The sequence below is a fragment of the Pyxicephalus adspersus genome, chromosome 12 (genome assembly GCF_032062135.1).
Source record: "Pyxicephalus adspersus chromosome 12, UCB_Pads_2.0, whole genome shotgun sequence".
NCBI lineage: Eukaryota > Metazoa > Chordata > Amphibia > Anura > Pyxicephalidae > Pyxicephalus > Pyxicephalus adspersus.
This window is the reverse complement of record NC_092869.1, coordinates 3934360-3949853: the sequence shown is the minus strand read 5'-3', so window position 1 is coordinate 3949853 and position 15494 is coordinate 3934360. Positions and strand designations below refer to the sequence as shown.

The 15494-nt window shown below is 43.7% G+C and overlaps 1 protein-coding gene across 2 annotated transcripts in view; it reads right to left on the bottom strand.

Moving 5' to 3' along the window:
* SEMA6C (semaphorin 6C) overlaps nucleotides 1–14973 on the bottom strand; it is a 130960-nt gene extending 115987 nt beyond the window's left edge. For both annotated transcript variants that reach the window (XM_072428611.1, XM_072428613.1), the window contains exon 1: nucleotides 14782–14973. The gene's annotated coding sequence lies outside the window, so the exon portion shown is untranslated. The remainder of the gene's footprint in view (nucleotides 1–14781) is intronic.
* Nucleotides 14974–15494: the final 521 nt, after the last annotated feature.

Below are 15494 nucleotides of genomic sequence, written 5' to 3'. Positions count from 1 at the left end.
GATCCATGAAACCTCATCTACCATTATCTGCCTGCTGGGGGGCTGAAAATACAGAGAGACCGCCTAATACAGCAAGACTGGCTGATCTATCACTATTTAATGTACAGCACTACGTAATATGTTGGCGCTATAATAATAATATTATTCTATCTATTTCCTTAATCTATCACCATCTATCCAGCTATCCCTCTATCTTTCGCTCCATCCCCTCATTCTGCATTATATTAGAATAAAAGATAATTGTATTATAGAATAAAATAATAAAGCGTCCTATTATAAATGTATAACGATCTGAAGCTCTGTACACCGTTTTACACGTTTTCCCACATTTAACATGCGCTTGGATCTGGTTAATGTACCCATGGGTGCTCATGTTCTGCTGGGTTAGAAATTCCCTCTTTCAGAACAAAAGAATCAATTATTTTTTATATCGCCGTTCTGTATCCAAGTTGCTGTAGTTTTATGACCAAATATAGAGCTTTTCTGAGCAGTTTTCATCTAAATATTCTCAGGGTAGACCCGGGTTGTTTAGTAAATAAATGATTGTGGAGAGAGTTTTGGAGTGCAGTAAAGTAAGCCGGTCACAATAGAGAAATGGCCTCCATTATGATAAAGTAAACTAGACACTAATGTGCAATGGCTGGACAGGGGACAGTGGGGGCAGCCATATTGTTAAAGTGGACTAGTCATGAACCTTCTGTGGGAGCAGTCATCTTCTCAAGGTGGACTAGTCATGAATGCTCAGTAAAAGGAGTCATCTTGGTAAAGTAGACTAGTCATTAAGGATCTGTGGTAGCAATGATCTTGTAAAAGCTGGCTAGTCAAGAACAACCATTGGAAGTAGTCATCTTGCTAAGATAGACAAGACATGGTCTGATTTATTTAGGTTCTCCAAGATGGGAGAAGATATTCAATCATGGGAAACTCTGGGTGATCCATCAAACCTTGAATGGATTTGTTGCTAATGTATTTCATTTGCTGTTAGCTGGCAAAAATGTTCAATACTGGACTAGATCTATTTCAAGTTTGATGGATCACCAAGGTTCTCCCATAATACTCCTGGAGAACATTATTAAATCAGGCGCTTAGTGAGAGCACTCTTCTTAAATCTTCTTAAAGTTGACTAGTCATCAAGGCCCAGTGGAAACACTCATCTTGTTATGGTGGACAAGTCAAAACTGTTCAGTGGGAGCAGTCATTGTGTTATGGTGGACAAATTATAGACACAGTTGGAGCACTCATCTTGTCAAGGTGGAATAATCATGAACACTCAGTAGGAGCACTTATCTTCCTAAAGTGAATAAATCTTGAACGTACAGATGGAGCAGTCACCGTCTTAAAGTGGACTAATCATGACCTCTCAGTTGGAGTGCCCGTCTTGTTATGGTGGACTAGTAATGAACACTGATTAGCAGAACACTGGTATTATAGTGAACAACAAATATTGGAAGCAGTCATCTTCTTAAAGTGGACAAGTCATGAACGCTCAATGGGAGCACTCATCTTGTCAAGGTGGACTGGTCTTGAACGCTCAGTGGGAACAGTCAACTTCCTAAAGTGGTCAAGTCATAAACACTCAGTTGAAGCACTTATCTTCTTAATGTGGACTATTCATGAACGTTCAGTGGGAATAGTCATCTTGTTAAAGCTGGCTAGTCATGAATTCTCTGTGGAAGCAGTCATACTATCAAGATGGACTGCTCAGTGGGGACATTTATCTTGTTATGGTGGACAAGTCGTGAATTCTCAATTGGAGCACAATCTTGTCAAGGTGGGCTCATCATGAACCCTCAGTGGAGGCACTCATGTTCTTAAAGTGGTCTTGTCATGAACGTTCAGTGGGAGCAGACATTTTGTTAAAGCTGGCTAGTCATGAATGCTCAGTGGAAGCTCTCATTTTGGTATGGTGGACTAGTCAAGAATGCTCAATGGGAACACTCTAGTTGTGAAAACTTATTTAAAGTGGACTACTCATAAATGCTTAGCATGAGCAGCAATCTTCTTAAAGTGGACTAGTAAACAATGATCACTAATCTTGTTTCAGTATTCCAGTCAAGGAAGTGGAAGCAGCTATTTTTTGGACAAGTACAACCTTAGCTAACCTGGTCTCTTTTCGGACATGAATTTTAAAAGCTCCTCCAAGCTGGAAACAACCACAAGGAAACAAATAGCTGGTTTGATGGGAATTGCCCATCTATGTCTGGAGTCTGCAGTAATACCAAGCAATCAATCAGAAAGCAGCTTTCATGCTGTAAGCTTCTGAAAGCTTTTTCCCAATTGGTCAATATCTGTCACAGTGCACCTTGGCCCTGGGCACCATTTTCTTTAATGAGGCCCAGATGTGTTCCTACAAAAACATTATTGCAAGCTCTTCAGGCGAGATAAGAATACCATTAGAGTACTGCTGTGATGACTTCTTTTTTGGCAAATGAGAGAGATGTCATTTCAATGACCGGGGAGACGATGACAGTATTTTATCTGCAGGCGCGGGTGTCACACAAAGCGGCCTCCATGTAATGCTGGAGGGAAGCACTTATCAGAAAGCAGGCATGTGTCTAACCTTTCTGCCTCCCCCCATCTTCTCCCTTAAGGTTTCAGTCTCACAGATAATCGGGTTTCTTCTCTGCTTGCAAAGGAGAATCTTAATCAGGACACCGGCGGCTTTGGCTATTACCCTCTGCACCCCATTCACCGTGCTGCATAAACAGACGCCTTTCTGTCTCGAGATTCGATTCATGCCCATAAATATATACAGAGAACTTCTTACATACCCAGCAGCCTTCAGAGATAGCTGCCAATTCATCATTTACCCACCAGGGTTCTGGTTGTGGTGCACAATTTTGTGCGGATGTTGTGCCCATTTATAGGAACGGGTACTGATATTAGATGGCTCACAACTGGCATTCCAGGTCCAAGATCAGTGGGGTTGAGATCAGATCTCTGTGCAGGACACTCAAGTTCCTCCACGCCAAACAGGGATGCAGTCATGGTTGAAGCAAAAAGGATCTTCTCAAAACCTTGACATAGAGTCTGATGTGCACAGAAATTTAAAACATGAATTGGTTGTTGGCCCATGATGCCTTCTTTGTAGACCTCATGGGTCTATTAACAGCCTATGCAATGTGGCAGCAAGGTTCTAAATAACAAAATGTGTACCCCAAGACTGTGCACTCGAATGATGCCGGGACTGCCTGTTGGGTGTAGTGATCTCCTAGCCTATAGACATACTGTAGTTCTGGAAAGGACCTGAATCACATCTGGCTTTCAATTTCATCTCAAAGGTGTTCAGTAGGCCTAAGGTCGAATCTCTGCATAGGACACTCAAGTTTCTCCACACCAAACAGGGGTGTAGTCATGATGGAACCAAAAAGGACCTTCCCCAAACCATGACATAAGGTCTGAAGTGATTTAAAACCGGACTACCAAAATAACAGCTTGTTGGTCCTTGTAACCTTCTTTGGAGGCCCTGTTGGTCCAAGCAACAGCCTATGCAATGTGGCAGCAAGGTTCTGAATACAAAAATGTATATCTAAGGACTGGGCACTTGAATGATGCTGGTACTGCCTATTGGGTTTAGTGATTTCTTGCCTAAAAGACATTGGCCCTGATTTATTAAAGCTCTCCAAGGCTGTGTAGTTCTGGAAAGGACCCAAATCACATCTGGCTTTCCATTTTATCCCAAAAGTGTCCAGTAGGGTTGAGGTCTGTCCTTTGTGTAGGATTCTATACTCCTCCACACCAATATAGTCAAACCATGTTTTTATGGATTTGGCTTTGTACACAGGGGCTCAGTCAAGCTGGAACACAAATTGGTCCTTGACAAACTGGTACCACAAGGATAGAAGTGCACAATTGACTAAAATGTCTTTGTATGCTATGGCCATAAGCCCCCACCACAATGATAACCATAATTAACCATAGTGAACTGTTTGCCCACCATCAGTCCATCCAAAATAGATATTTTGGTTCTGGGCTCAACCTCATGGGATGATCCAGGTTCTGGCTTCTTTTATTTCTTGGGTCCAACAGAGAGCCACGATTCCCAACTCTACCCGAGAGTTCCAAATGTTACCACCCTTATGTCTTCCCTCTCCTTCAAAATTTAGAAAAAACAGTCAAGAGGTCCCTGAACTTCACCACCTCCAAGGTCCACTCTTAGATCTGTTCACACAGATCTGAAAAACCCTTAGAGAATCTTTTCAGAAATGACATCAAAGGCAACTCTCACACAAACCAAACCTTGTAAATGGTCATCTGAAAAACATTAAATTCAGTAAGCATTTATAAAGCTTTTATCAAGCTTTTAGCTAACTTTTAAAGCATCCTTCATCTACGGAAGTATGAAATATTGATCTTAATGGGACTGCAGGCTATATTCTAAAGTTCATTTTTAGAATATGACTGGCCTTCAGCTTCGGCCTTCTAAAGTCTGCTAAAAACTTCTTCAAAAAGCTTGATAAGATCGTATTGCCCATGAGACTAGACTAAACAATGGATGAATTGGAACTTTATAGGGGATCATTCATAATATAGCTCTCACAAAAGCAAGACCATTTATAACATTGAGGCTTTTGTTGAGTAGACAGGCCTCAGCTATGTGATCATTGGTAGCCACCATATCATTTGTCTTTCATTGTGGTGAACTGAAAGACCATCTGCATAGACATGCTTTCAAGAACGCCAACAGCGTCAAAAGAAATCGTCCACTATGTCAAACAAGGGACATTTTTTGGGCCTTTTGTCTTTATTGGGGTCAATTTATGAAACATAGAAAAAAGTAAAACAAAGCTTTTGCCCATTTACCAGAAAATTCATTAGTGGTTGCTTCTGCCATCCGGTCAACTTCTCCCTTTCGTGCTTTTTGGCTATCTAAGAGAATGAAGGGGAGAAACTCAGACACTTGAGTTCCCTTTGGAAAGGATAACAAATAGTCAATCACTTGGATGACGGTAGGACAACCCTAGCCAAGTCTATAATCATTGTTTCAGGGCACAAAATGGTTGGGCCATGGCTAGCAGCTGCACATTAGCCACAGTGCTGCTCGTTATTGAGGCCTCTCCAGGTCGTTCCAGTATCAGATTAGCCATGTAATTACACATCCTGCAGGAATTCTCAGTATGACTGTACAATGTAGGAGCGCCATTTCCTCTTTCCTGCCAGCCACAACCACCAAGGGCCAAGGAGGAGTTAAGATTTGATGAGGAACGGATATCATAATTAACCTTAAACCCAAACCGCTGATAGTCTAGTAACCTACCGCCCCGCCAGCAATGGTTAAATTACTGGAGGCTGGCAGAGACGGGAAAACAATAGGAATCTGATAACATCTTCCGCAGGTTAACTGTACCTGTCAGCCTTTTCCTAAGAACCCCCCTTCCCTCCCTCCGCAGATGTGTCGATTCGCTCATGCCCGCTTAATATGGAACGCCGAGCGGCCTTTTCAAGCGGTTTGCTCAATACCTGCAATACAATGATTCATCCGCTCTTAAAAGTCGGCATATTGTGCAGCTGCTGAGACGTATAGACTTTTATAATCTATCTTATCCTGAACATGGCCATGTGCGCGGGGTAAAAGAGCTCCTCCGTAATGTGTTTTATATATAATGCATTATACATATGTAGCATGTCGGCATCCATATGTTCCCGGCTATCGAATTCATTAAATGGTTGGCGCTTCATGAATTGCCACTTTCAGTTTCATTCAGGTATAATTTGAATGACGCTGACATATTACATGTCTCTAATCAACCACAAAGGCCGGTCAGATCCGTCCTTGCATCTTCTTTACATACACATTTGAAGGTCCCTTTGGTCATATTGTGTGTTCTTGGTTTGAGGAAGGAGATGGAGGGATGGAATTGGAACAAAAAAGGGGAGGACAAAAATGGCAAAGACCTAAAACACTTGGGAACCCAGAACAATGACACACTGACACCTGGGGGTCGAAGAAGAACGACAAACCAACAATTAGGGGTCCAAGAACAATGACACACACTTGGGGCCCAAGAAGAATGACAAACTAACAATTAGGGGTCCATGAGCAATGACACACACTTGGGGCCCAAGAAGAACCACAAACCAACAATTAGGGGTCCATGAACAATGACACACACTTGGTGCCCAAGAAGAACGACAAACCAACAATTACGGGTCTATAAACAATGACCCACGCAAAGACTGCCACTTAATGGTCCCAAACCAATACCAAACTTACACTTGGAGGTTCTGAAACAATGGAACAATGACACGCTGACATTTGGGGTGCCAAAACATGGACACATTGACACTTAGGGAAGAATGATGGCAAACTGACATATGAGGTCCAAGAACAGGAACACATTGATACATGTAGATCCAGAGAAAGGGCATACTGATATTTAGCGGTCCCAGAACAGTTCCACATCAACCTTCGGGGTCCAAGAACAATGGCACAATGACACTTGGGAGTCCCAGTATCATGACACATCGACACCCGAGGCCTGTGAACAATGGCAATCTGACACTCAGGGTTCACGAGCAATGACATACTAACAGATGGGGGTCCCAAAATAATGACACACCAAAAACCCAGGGTCCAAGAATAATGGGCTTCCAAGATCCAAGAACTATGGCATCCTGGTATTTAAATGTCTCAAAACAGAGACACTCTGACACCTGAGGCCCATGACCACATGATCCAGGTACAGTTCACCTGCACAGTGTAAAAATGAACCTTGTTGATCCAGTTACACAGTTACAATGCCATATCACCAGCACATGGTCACACTTCCATCGGCTCTGCATTTGATGTGAAACAAAAGGCAGGGAGGCGTCAGCGGGGAGCCAGGCGTTCGGCAGCAGCCCAGCTCAGAAGCCGTGCCACCAGCAGCTCACTGTTGCGACACTCCTACCAAATGCATGCAAATTGTGCATTTTGCTTCTTCCCCTGCTCCGCGTGCGTGCATTTAAAATTCATGGCGGCCTCTGCACTAAAACAAGGCAAAATAAAAAAAAACACAACAACTGAGACATCAATGCTATGTCGTCCTTAATCCTGGCTGACAAGATTAAAATTTGGCTCATTTTTATTCTACGACACTTGGCGTGCCAAAGAAGCCGAAACGCACCATGAATTAAAGATAGGCTCTGGTCAAATGTGAACGTTTTGTGTTTGAAATGACTCAGGGGACACAACCTACCCATTAAATGCTTTTTATTTTTATCCTGGCCTTCATCTAATACAGCTGTGACCCCCCAACCCTCGCTTGAATCCAAAATGGGTAAAATGCAGGGCCATGGTGTGCCATGGTTCATAAAATGCCAGCTCGGCTTTTCAAATAAAAAGTATTTTCTGGTTGCTCTGTATGGTTCCAATCCAATAAAATGCTTTGGGATGTAGGGGACGTTACTTGGAATTTCTGTTCCATAGGTTAGGGTTCTCAGATCTCTCGATAACCAGCAACCTTTATTGCCAGCTGCCAGTACGGTGAACCTATTCTCATTCCATGGCAGCTATGGTGGATGTGGCATGGAATTTTAAATTGGACGTGGAAAATGCCCCATCTCTGGTTTGCTTCTATTCCAAATTGATCACACAAATACCCTGATCTGCTCTTCTCTCCAGAACATGGACCTATCTTCGTTCTGGCATCATCATAAACGTGACACAGCTATGCCAATCCTGGTTCCAGTGCCATCCTTGGCTGTGTTCACAAATGCCAGTCCTAGATCAGCCACTGCTACAGCCTCTCCAAAATACTCATCCCTCCCCATCCGGCACAATTTGCTGCAATGTACAGTGAAGACTAATGCAGCCGACTGATGATATCCTCTTATTCTCGGCAAAGTCACTGATTGGAGCTGTTCTGAAAAATGATACCATGTCAATACAAGCCTAAGTGCACTTGAGGATGCCTTATGTGCTGCTGCTGCACTTTGGTAAATTGGGGTCATTGGCATTTACAATACAAGGGGCATCAGAAATATTCCACCTGGCTACTTTGACACTTTGCAATTTGCTCTTTGTGCCATTCTGCTGTGTACCCGATAGTGGCACACACAGGTATGCCAGTAGGAAAGGTTTGTGGTTTGTTTTATATGATCGGGGGGGGCTCGGTGTAACGTGGGTTTCTTGGATACAGATGACGCTTACGTGAGCTTGGAATGGGAACTACGTCATCCTTGCTGAACCCTCTCTAACCTGCTTTAATGCGATTATTGGCTTTCCTTCCCAGAGGAAAATGCACTGCAGGCTTACAAATGGCTGGATGACACTTCCCTGTTCCTTTTAAAAAAGACCCCAGGGAGCAGACAATCAATGGGAACGTGCACAAAGAAGCTTCACAGTGTTCCCAACAGTAAATTGATAAAAAGGGTTTTGTTTGGATATACATATGGAAATGATCTGCAGACTTATCAGTCATTATGCATTATTTAAACACTTCATTTTAATTATTCTTTAATTTATATGTACGGGGGGATGGGGGCGGCTGTGTTTGCTCATTGTAAATGTGGCTTTTGCTTCTTGCTACATTGGGAGTCAGCCTGGGGCTAATTGACCTACAGGCCTCCAGCAGTGAGGACTCCTTGCTAGACCCAGCTTCATCATTCTTCCATGGCCACTTCAAGGAAACAACCCTCATCCAACTAGGTTTCTTTAGTTGTAGTACAGAGATCTCAGCAACAAGGCTCAGACACCCGAACAGTTGGGGGGAGTTGGGGGAATTCCAGGTGGAAGCCATTGGAGTTTTCAAGAGATTGAAATGGCCTTCATGGGAACATAATGTTTTTTGGATGGGTGTTTGAGGATAAAAAACTAACCCTGTAATCTGGAGATATAAAAGGTTCATTTGTGGAACTGAGAGGGGCAAAGGGATTTGGGTACCAATGGGTGTATTTGTGGAGGAGGGAGACGAGGAAGTTTGGGTCCAGAAGATGGACAGTTGTGGTGCAAAGAGGAATGGAAGGATTTTCGTGGCAAAGGGCAAAATTGTGGAGACGAAAAGGACAGGGGGTTTGGGTGTTGAGGAGGGAGAATTGTGCAGGAGAACGATAAGAAGGGACTTGGGTTTGGAAAGGGGCAGTTGTGGAGAAGAGAGGGATAGGGGGATTTAGGGCCAGAAGAAGGACTGTTGTGGTGGATGGAGGGGATTTTGGCACAGAAGAGGGATGTGTTGTGGAGGGGAGATGTAGGAAAGTATTTGGGTTCAGAATAGGTAGAGTGATGCAGGAGAGGAAGAGTGAGGGATGGAAGAGGGGACAATAGTATTTGGATAAAAAAAAGGACAGTTTTGGAGGAGAGAGGGATGGAGAGCTTTGGATCCAGAAGAGAGTCAATTGTGGAGAACAGAGATATGGAGTGATCTGGTTCCAGAAGAGGGATTGTCGTAGTGGATGTAGGGGACAGAAGAGGGATTTGTTATGGAGGGGAGATGTAGGAAGGTATTTGGGTTCGGAAGAGGTAGAATTGTGCAGGAGAGAGGGATGGGGAACTTTAGATCCAGAGGAGAGATGGAAGAGGGGACAATAGTATTTGGATCCAAAAAAGGACAGTTGTGGAAAAAAGAGGAATGGAGCGCTTTGGATCCAGAAGAGGGGAAGTTGTGGAGCGGAGAGTGATTGAGGGCTTTGCTTCCAAAAGGTGGACTGTTAAGAGAAGAATTGAGAGCTTTGGATCCATAAGAGGGTCATTTGTGGAGAAGAAAGATATGGAGGGACCTGAGTCCAGAAAGGAAGTATAATAGAGGTATTTAGGTCCAATAGTAGGACTATTGTGGTGGATGGAGGGGATTTGGGTACAGAAGAAGGATATGTTGTGTAGGAGAGAGTTAAGAAGGGATTTGGGTACAGAAAGTGTATAGTTATGGAGAAGGGAGGGATGGAGAAGTTTGGGGCGTGCCGAGGGATTTAATTTCACAAGAAGTGACAGATAGGGAGAACTAAAAGATAGAGGGATTTGGGTCTAGAAGTGGAACAGTTGTAGAAGGAAGATGGAGTGAAGTACTTTAGATCCAGAAGAAGGACAGTGGTGAAAGGAAAGACGGAGGGATTTGAGTCCAGGAGAGGGAAAGTTGTGGATGAGAGATATGGGTCTAGAAGGACAGTCATGGTGGATAGAAGGGGAAAGACATTTAAATCCAGAAAAGGGACAGTTGTACATATGGGATGGGGGTTACAGAGGGATTTAGGTCCTGAAGAGGGACAGTTATGGTGGAAAATGGAGTGGAGGTACTAGAATAGGGACAGATGGTTCAAATGGAAAAATAGAAGTGGTAAAGTTGTGGGAAGAAAGGAGTAGTGAGGTATTTAGGATCCAGAAGAAGGACAGTTGTGGTGGAGAGAGAGATAGAGGGATTTGGGTCTAGACGAGGCAGAGTTGTACATATGAGGAGATAGGGGGAACGGAGGGATTTGGGTGCAGAAGAGGGACTGTAGTGATAGAGAGAGAGAGATGGAGGATTTGGGAACAGAGGTGGGACAATTGCATGGAAAAAGAGTGGAAGGATTTTGGTCCAGACGAGGGAGAGTTGTACAGATGAGGAGATAAGCGTAACAGAGGGATTTGGGTGCAGAAGAGGGACAGATATGGTGGAAAATGGAGTGGAGGAATTTGGATCCAGAATAGGGACAGATGGGTCAAATAGAAAGATAGAAGTGGTAGAGTTGTGAGAAGAAAGGAGGAGTGAGGTATTTAGGATCCAGAAGAAGGACAGATGTGGTGGAGAGAGAGACGGAGGGCTTTGGGTCCAGATGAGAGAGCGTTGTACAGATGAGGAGATAGGGGGAACGGAGGGATTTGGGTGCAGAAGAGGGAAAGTTGTGGTGGAAAATGGAGTGAAGGGATTTGGATCCAGAACATGAACAGATGGGGGGAATGGAAAGACCCAAGTGGTACAGTTGTAAAAGAGAGAGGAATTAGGGGATTTAAAAGCAGAAGAACAGTTGTGCCATATGGGGGGTGGAGGAACAAGTATTTTGGATCCAGAAGGGGGAACAGCTACAAAATAAGAAGCACAATTGGAAGATGTGAACTCAGCACAACCCCTGAAGTTTGCTCTGTGTAGCAGAGGCTCAAGTTTACAAGTATTGCCTGTCAGGAGTGCAGTACTATCCAGGAATCCCCAATACCGGCCCCTCGGCCTCTGACAGCTCAAACAATACTAGGAAAATAAGTGGCTCAGCCAGGCAATGTTTTTCTTCAAAGCAGCCAGCTGTTATACGACTCAGTGCCTGCACTCTCAGAAGATCTGGAGTTTTTATCAGTGCCCAGGCCACAGCTGGGTAAACTGAAATCTGGGTGACACGCTCCTTCCTCAGCATTGCCCTGCGACATCAGAGCCGCCAAAAAGAAAAAAAAACCCAAATGCACCAATGACATCTTATATGGATGAAAAGGAAACAATCTTTGATTAGGATACTAAGTAAAACTTTGCTACCTCATCCCTACACCGCTTAATGAGTCGTATCCAAAAATGGTCACTTTTTTGCTTTTCTCCATCCATACACAGCCACCCAAAAACTGACCGAGCACGATACAAAGCGATTGTGTGCGGAGTGTGGCCAAACCGCTTATAGTTTATAGAATTGCTCATTTCTTTAAGCAAAATTCAATACATGGCCACAGACTAGGATTGCATGCAGATCCGCTTTTGCCTAACCTATTAATTTTGAAAAATGAAAGCTGCAGATATGGAAGGTTTGAAATGACACCAAGCTTACGTGAGATTTGGAGGCGTTACATCTGCTTTAAACATTCCGTGAATGAGCCTTTTCATTTCAGCCTTTCATCTAATTTAGGATACGATTCTTGGAATTATCACCGAGCCTGGTACACAGCAACACAAATCTGCAGCCATGGCTTAAAAGGTTGCAGTTCGGTCACAGCAAAAAAAAAATCAGACACCGGATTCTATTGGTATTGGTATTGTATTGTACCGGATTGTATGGGTATTGTTTTATATATTCTGGTTTTATGGATGGACCAATCAATGTTGATTGGGATTCGCTTGCACTTTTGCCGATGTTATTACTGTGGTTTGTGCAGAATTGTGCATGACAAAAGCCAAATCTGACCATTGTGCATTTTATTTGTTTTTGTATTTTGTTGGCCCAGATGGTTTCCTGCCAATGGAAACAATGTGAAGTTTCATTAAACAGAATCGGCAAATCAGAGTAATTTAAACATTACATCGTCACCTTACAATTGGCCAAATGAAAAAGCGTTGCAAATTTTGTTTCTTTGTATTAATCCTGTGCAAAGTACGCGAAACGTAACACATTTTTCAGCATTGGCACTTTTTTCCATCCGCATGCACGTTCCATAAAAACAAAAAACTTTTATACAGCTTATCAAAAAAAGGTGGGAAATGACATCATGAACCAAAAGACGGATTTTCTTTTAAATACATGCAGCACACGCCTTCAAAATGACGTTACAAATGCGTACGTAACATAGGTACGTAACAGGTGCATGCAAAGGTGTTGATGCGCCCTCAGGGTGGCACCGATTGCTGTGACAATGCTTCCTAATGGCGCCTACAGAGCACCTGGGGTGGTATGGAAACATTGGCACTAAGGCGCGTTAATGCCAAGGCAAGTTTGCTTGGGACACTGTCCATTGCCCGTGTGCGCAATGTAGGCGATCATGGGTGCGTCGTCTCCAGCGGCATCAAATAAAATTGGCACGGATTATATTTTTTATTCCAAGATTTGCCTGGCTGGATTTGATCATTTTTTTGCACGCTATACATGTGCACGCTACAAATTTACTGGCGGCCTATTTATTATATGAACATTATCTCATGTCTGTAGATACCTAGAAATGTACATATGGATACAATCACGTGTTAATCTACGGAAAGATGAGTTACTATGTATAGCTTATAATTATATGTACATGAGGTCAGCCATACATACTCATTACATATAAAGATTCAGCTCTGCTCTCCCAATGCAAACCATTCGGAGCTCTGTCCATGCACATTCACCAAGAACAGATTTCTCTCTAAATTCTAACAGCAATCGTTCAGCACTGGTACTGACTTCTCTGGCTAATACACAAGCAGCCACTAGAGGGAGCACCTTTGAGCCAATATATTACAAAGGAGATCACATCGGCCTCATACACAAAGTGGGTTAGGATCAATCAAATACCAAGCAGAAAAATAAAGATAAGGACCAAACAGCTTGTATCCAAACTGCAAAACAATCCAAAGCGTTGGTTGACTCGCCCCATCTGTCGTTTTTTTGCAAAACAAAACTGGTCAAGAATCATGTGAATCTGCTAAAGATTTGTTTTGCAAATCTAACTATCCATTTCTATAGAGTTACCCAACCAACGTCGCCGGGGAAATAAATATTTGCCAGGGAAATCCAGGAATCACTTTCAGCAAGCAATGCAAGTGATATTTGTTCATCCAAGGACCAGTTATACAAAAATTCCATGGGCATTGGGATTTGGAGATACCCCGGAGAATGGGGGCCAATGCCAACTATGGCCATGGGTCAAATGGGCATAAGTCTATCGGTTAATTACTATAACCCTGTGGGCACTTTGAAGGTCCAATTTAAAGTTTTTATCAAAATAATAAATACATTTTCATTGCCAGGTATACCATTGCCCTGTGCCAATATCTGGGCCCGGTCCCAAGCATCCCTTTAAGTGCCTCCATGTACAGCCAACATTGGGTGCAAAGCGTACCCGGTGATCGATCGTTGGATGTACAGAGCCAAGGAAAGGAACGCGCAGACACAGACGAGCCTTCATTCCGCTAAGCGGAGGAACAAGCCACCTTAATATGATAAAAATTGATCTCTTTGTGCTGTGCAAAAAAAAAAAACAGATGTCGCTCAGATTCAGCTTTGTGCCGTGTATAAGTTATTACCCCGTGCCAAGGGGGCAGACATTGGCAAGGCATCGGCACACCAAAACCCCCTACCCGGCACATATACACGCTCCGTCAAGCAGCGCTCCCTCTGTGTGAAACCCGTCTCCGGGGAATAATAAAGAATGGAGATATCTATAGTCCAAAATTGAAGGGTTAACCCGCCCCGGTGATAACTCCATTTGGCAGATTTGGGCCAAGGATAAAAATAATAACAAAAAGAAAATATTGAAAACAACAACTGAGCCAAAACAACACAAAGCAAAGAAGCAGCAACAATTCAAAATAATACAGAAAAGCAAAACAAAACATAATAATAAATAGAAATATTAATGATAAAAAAGAGAAAACAAAAAGAATAATAAAAAATAAATAACTGAGCAGATTATCTGTAACTCCTCTGACTTTGCAAAAGGGAATCTGTGTAGAAATGCTTAGAATGTATTAACCGCGTGAACCCCGACTCAATGACAGCCGGCGGTGGCATCGGATTTTTTGGAGAGCCAGTCCCACCCCCGTTGGCCAAGCCGTCAAGGTGTCCGGCCAGGATTTAAAGGACCGGGCGTTCTCCTGTGTCAATTGGCGTAGCTGGTCGGTTAGCTTGCGGTCCCAAACAAACATGACGCTACCGGGAGCCAACGCCGCATCCAGGGAATTGTCATTGACAGCTGATGGAGAAAAGGGGAAAGGCGGTGGAGTAGGAGGAGGAGGCCGGGGGGTGGTCAGTAAACCCACAGCGGACTTTATGACCACCCCAACATCCCTGGACCCCCCGCCGCTCACCCTTTCTTGGTCAGCACAAAAACTTCACCAAACAATGCCAAATCTGAATGACAAGACGCACTTCGGCAACAACCGGAGCTGCCCAAAAATTTCCAAAAACAGCAGAATGAGTAAAACACAGAAGGATGGAGCTTACCTTATTTTCTTTCCAAGGTGGTGATGAGTTGGGTTTTAGTTTCCTGGTACGGAGAAGGGTTTCAAAGAGAAGGAATAAAAAAGGGGGTTTGGGGGAAAGGGTTGGAGGTGGTGGCCCCTTGCCCCAGATTCCTGGGCTCCCTGGAGTAATTCCGTAGCGGTGGTACAGAGAAGCTCTCTGGCTCTTAACTGGAAGCAGGGAAAAACAAACTACTGCATGCCAGGAGCTCGTAAGGCAGAGAGACAGCCCAGGATCACTCCCCGAATCCACAGCACCAATGACTACTTCTCCCCCTCCCACCCCGCTCCTCCTTCTGCTCCCAACTGCTTCTCAACAGCCCAGCAAAAGCTGTCACCGCTCACTGCTGCCTAATCCATCAGCTCCAAGGCAGCCGGCCACTGACAGGTTAAAGTGGGGTAAATGCCAATAGGGACCGGCCAGGGGTGCACAGTGATAAAAATAGGAGGCTTCCTTTAAATGTTCGATTACAAAGAATGATTCATTAAAAATTTTAAAACAAAAAACAAATGCTCTCGCTGGGCTTCTTTAGCATTGCCCTCTTATCTAGTGCTTTATTCTCAAAATGGTTCCGCTGTCCTGATACCTGATGGGGAAATTTACCCTCATTTCCTATCAGGACAGGAAGTGATAGAAAAATTTGTCAGTGAGAACTCAATTAAACAATGGCGGTCAAAAGCGATCTGTAGCAGGCC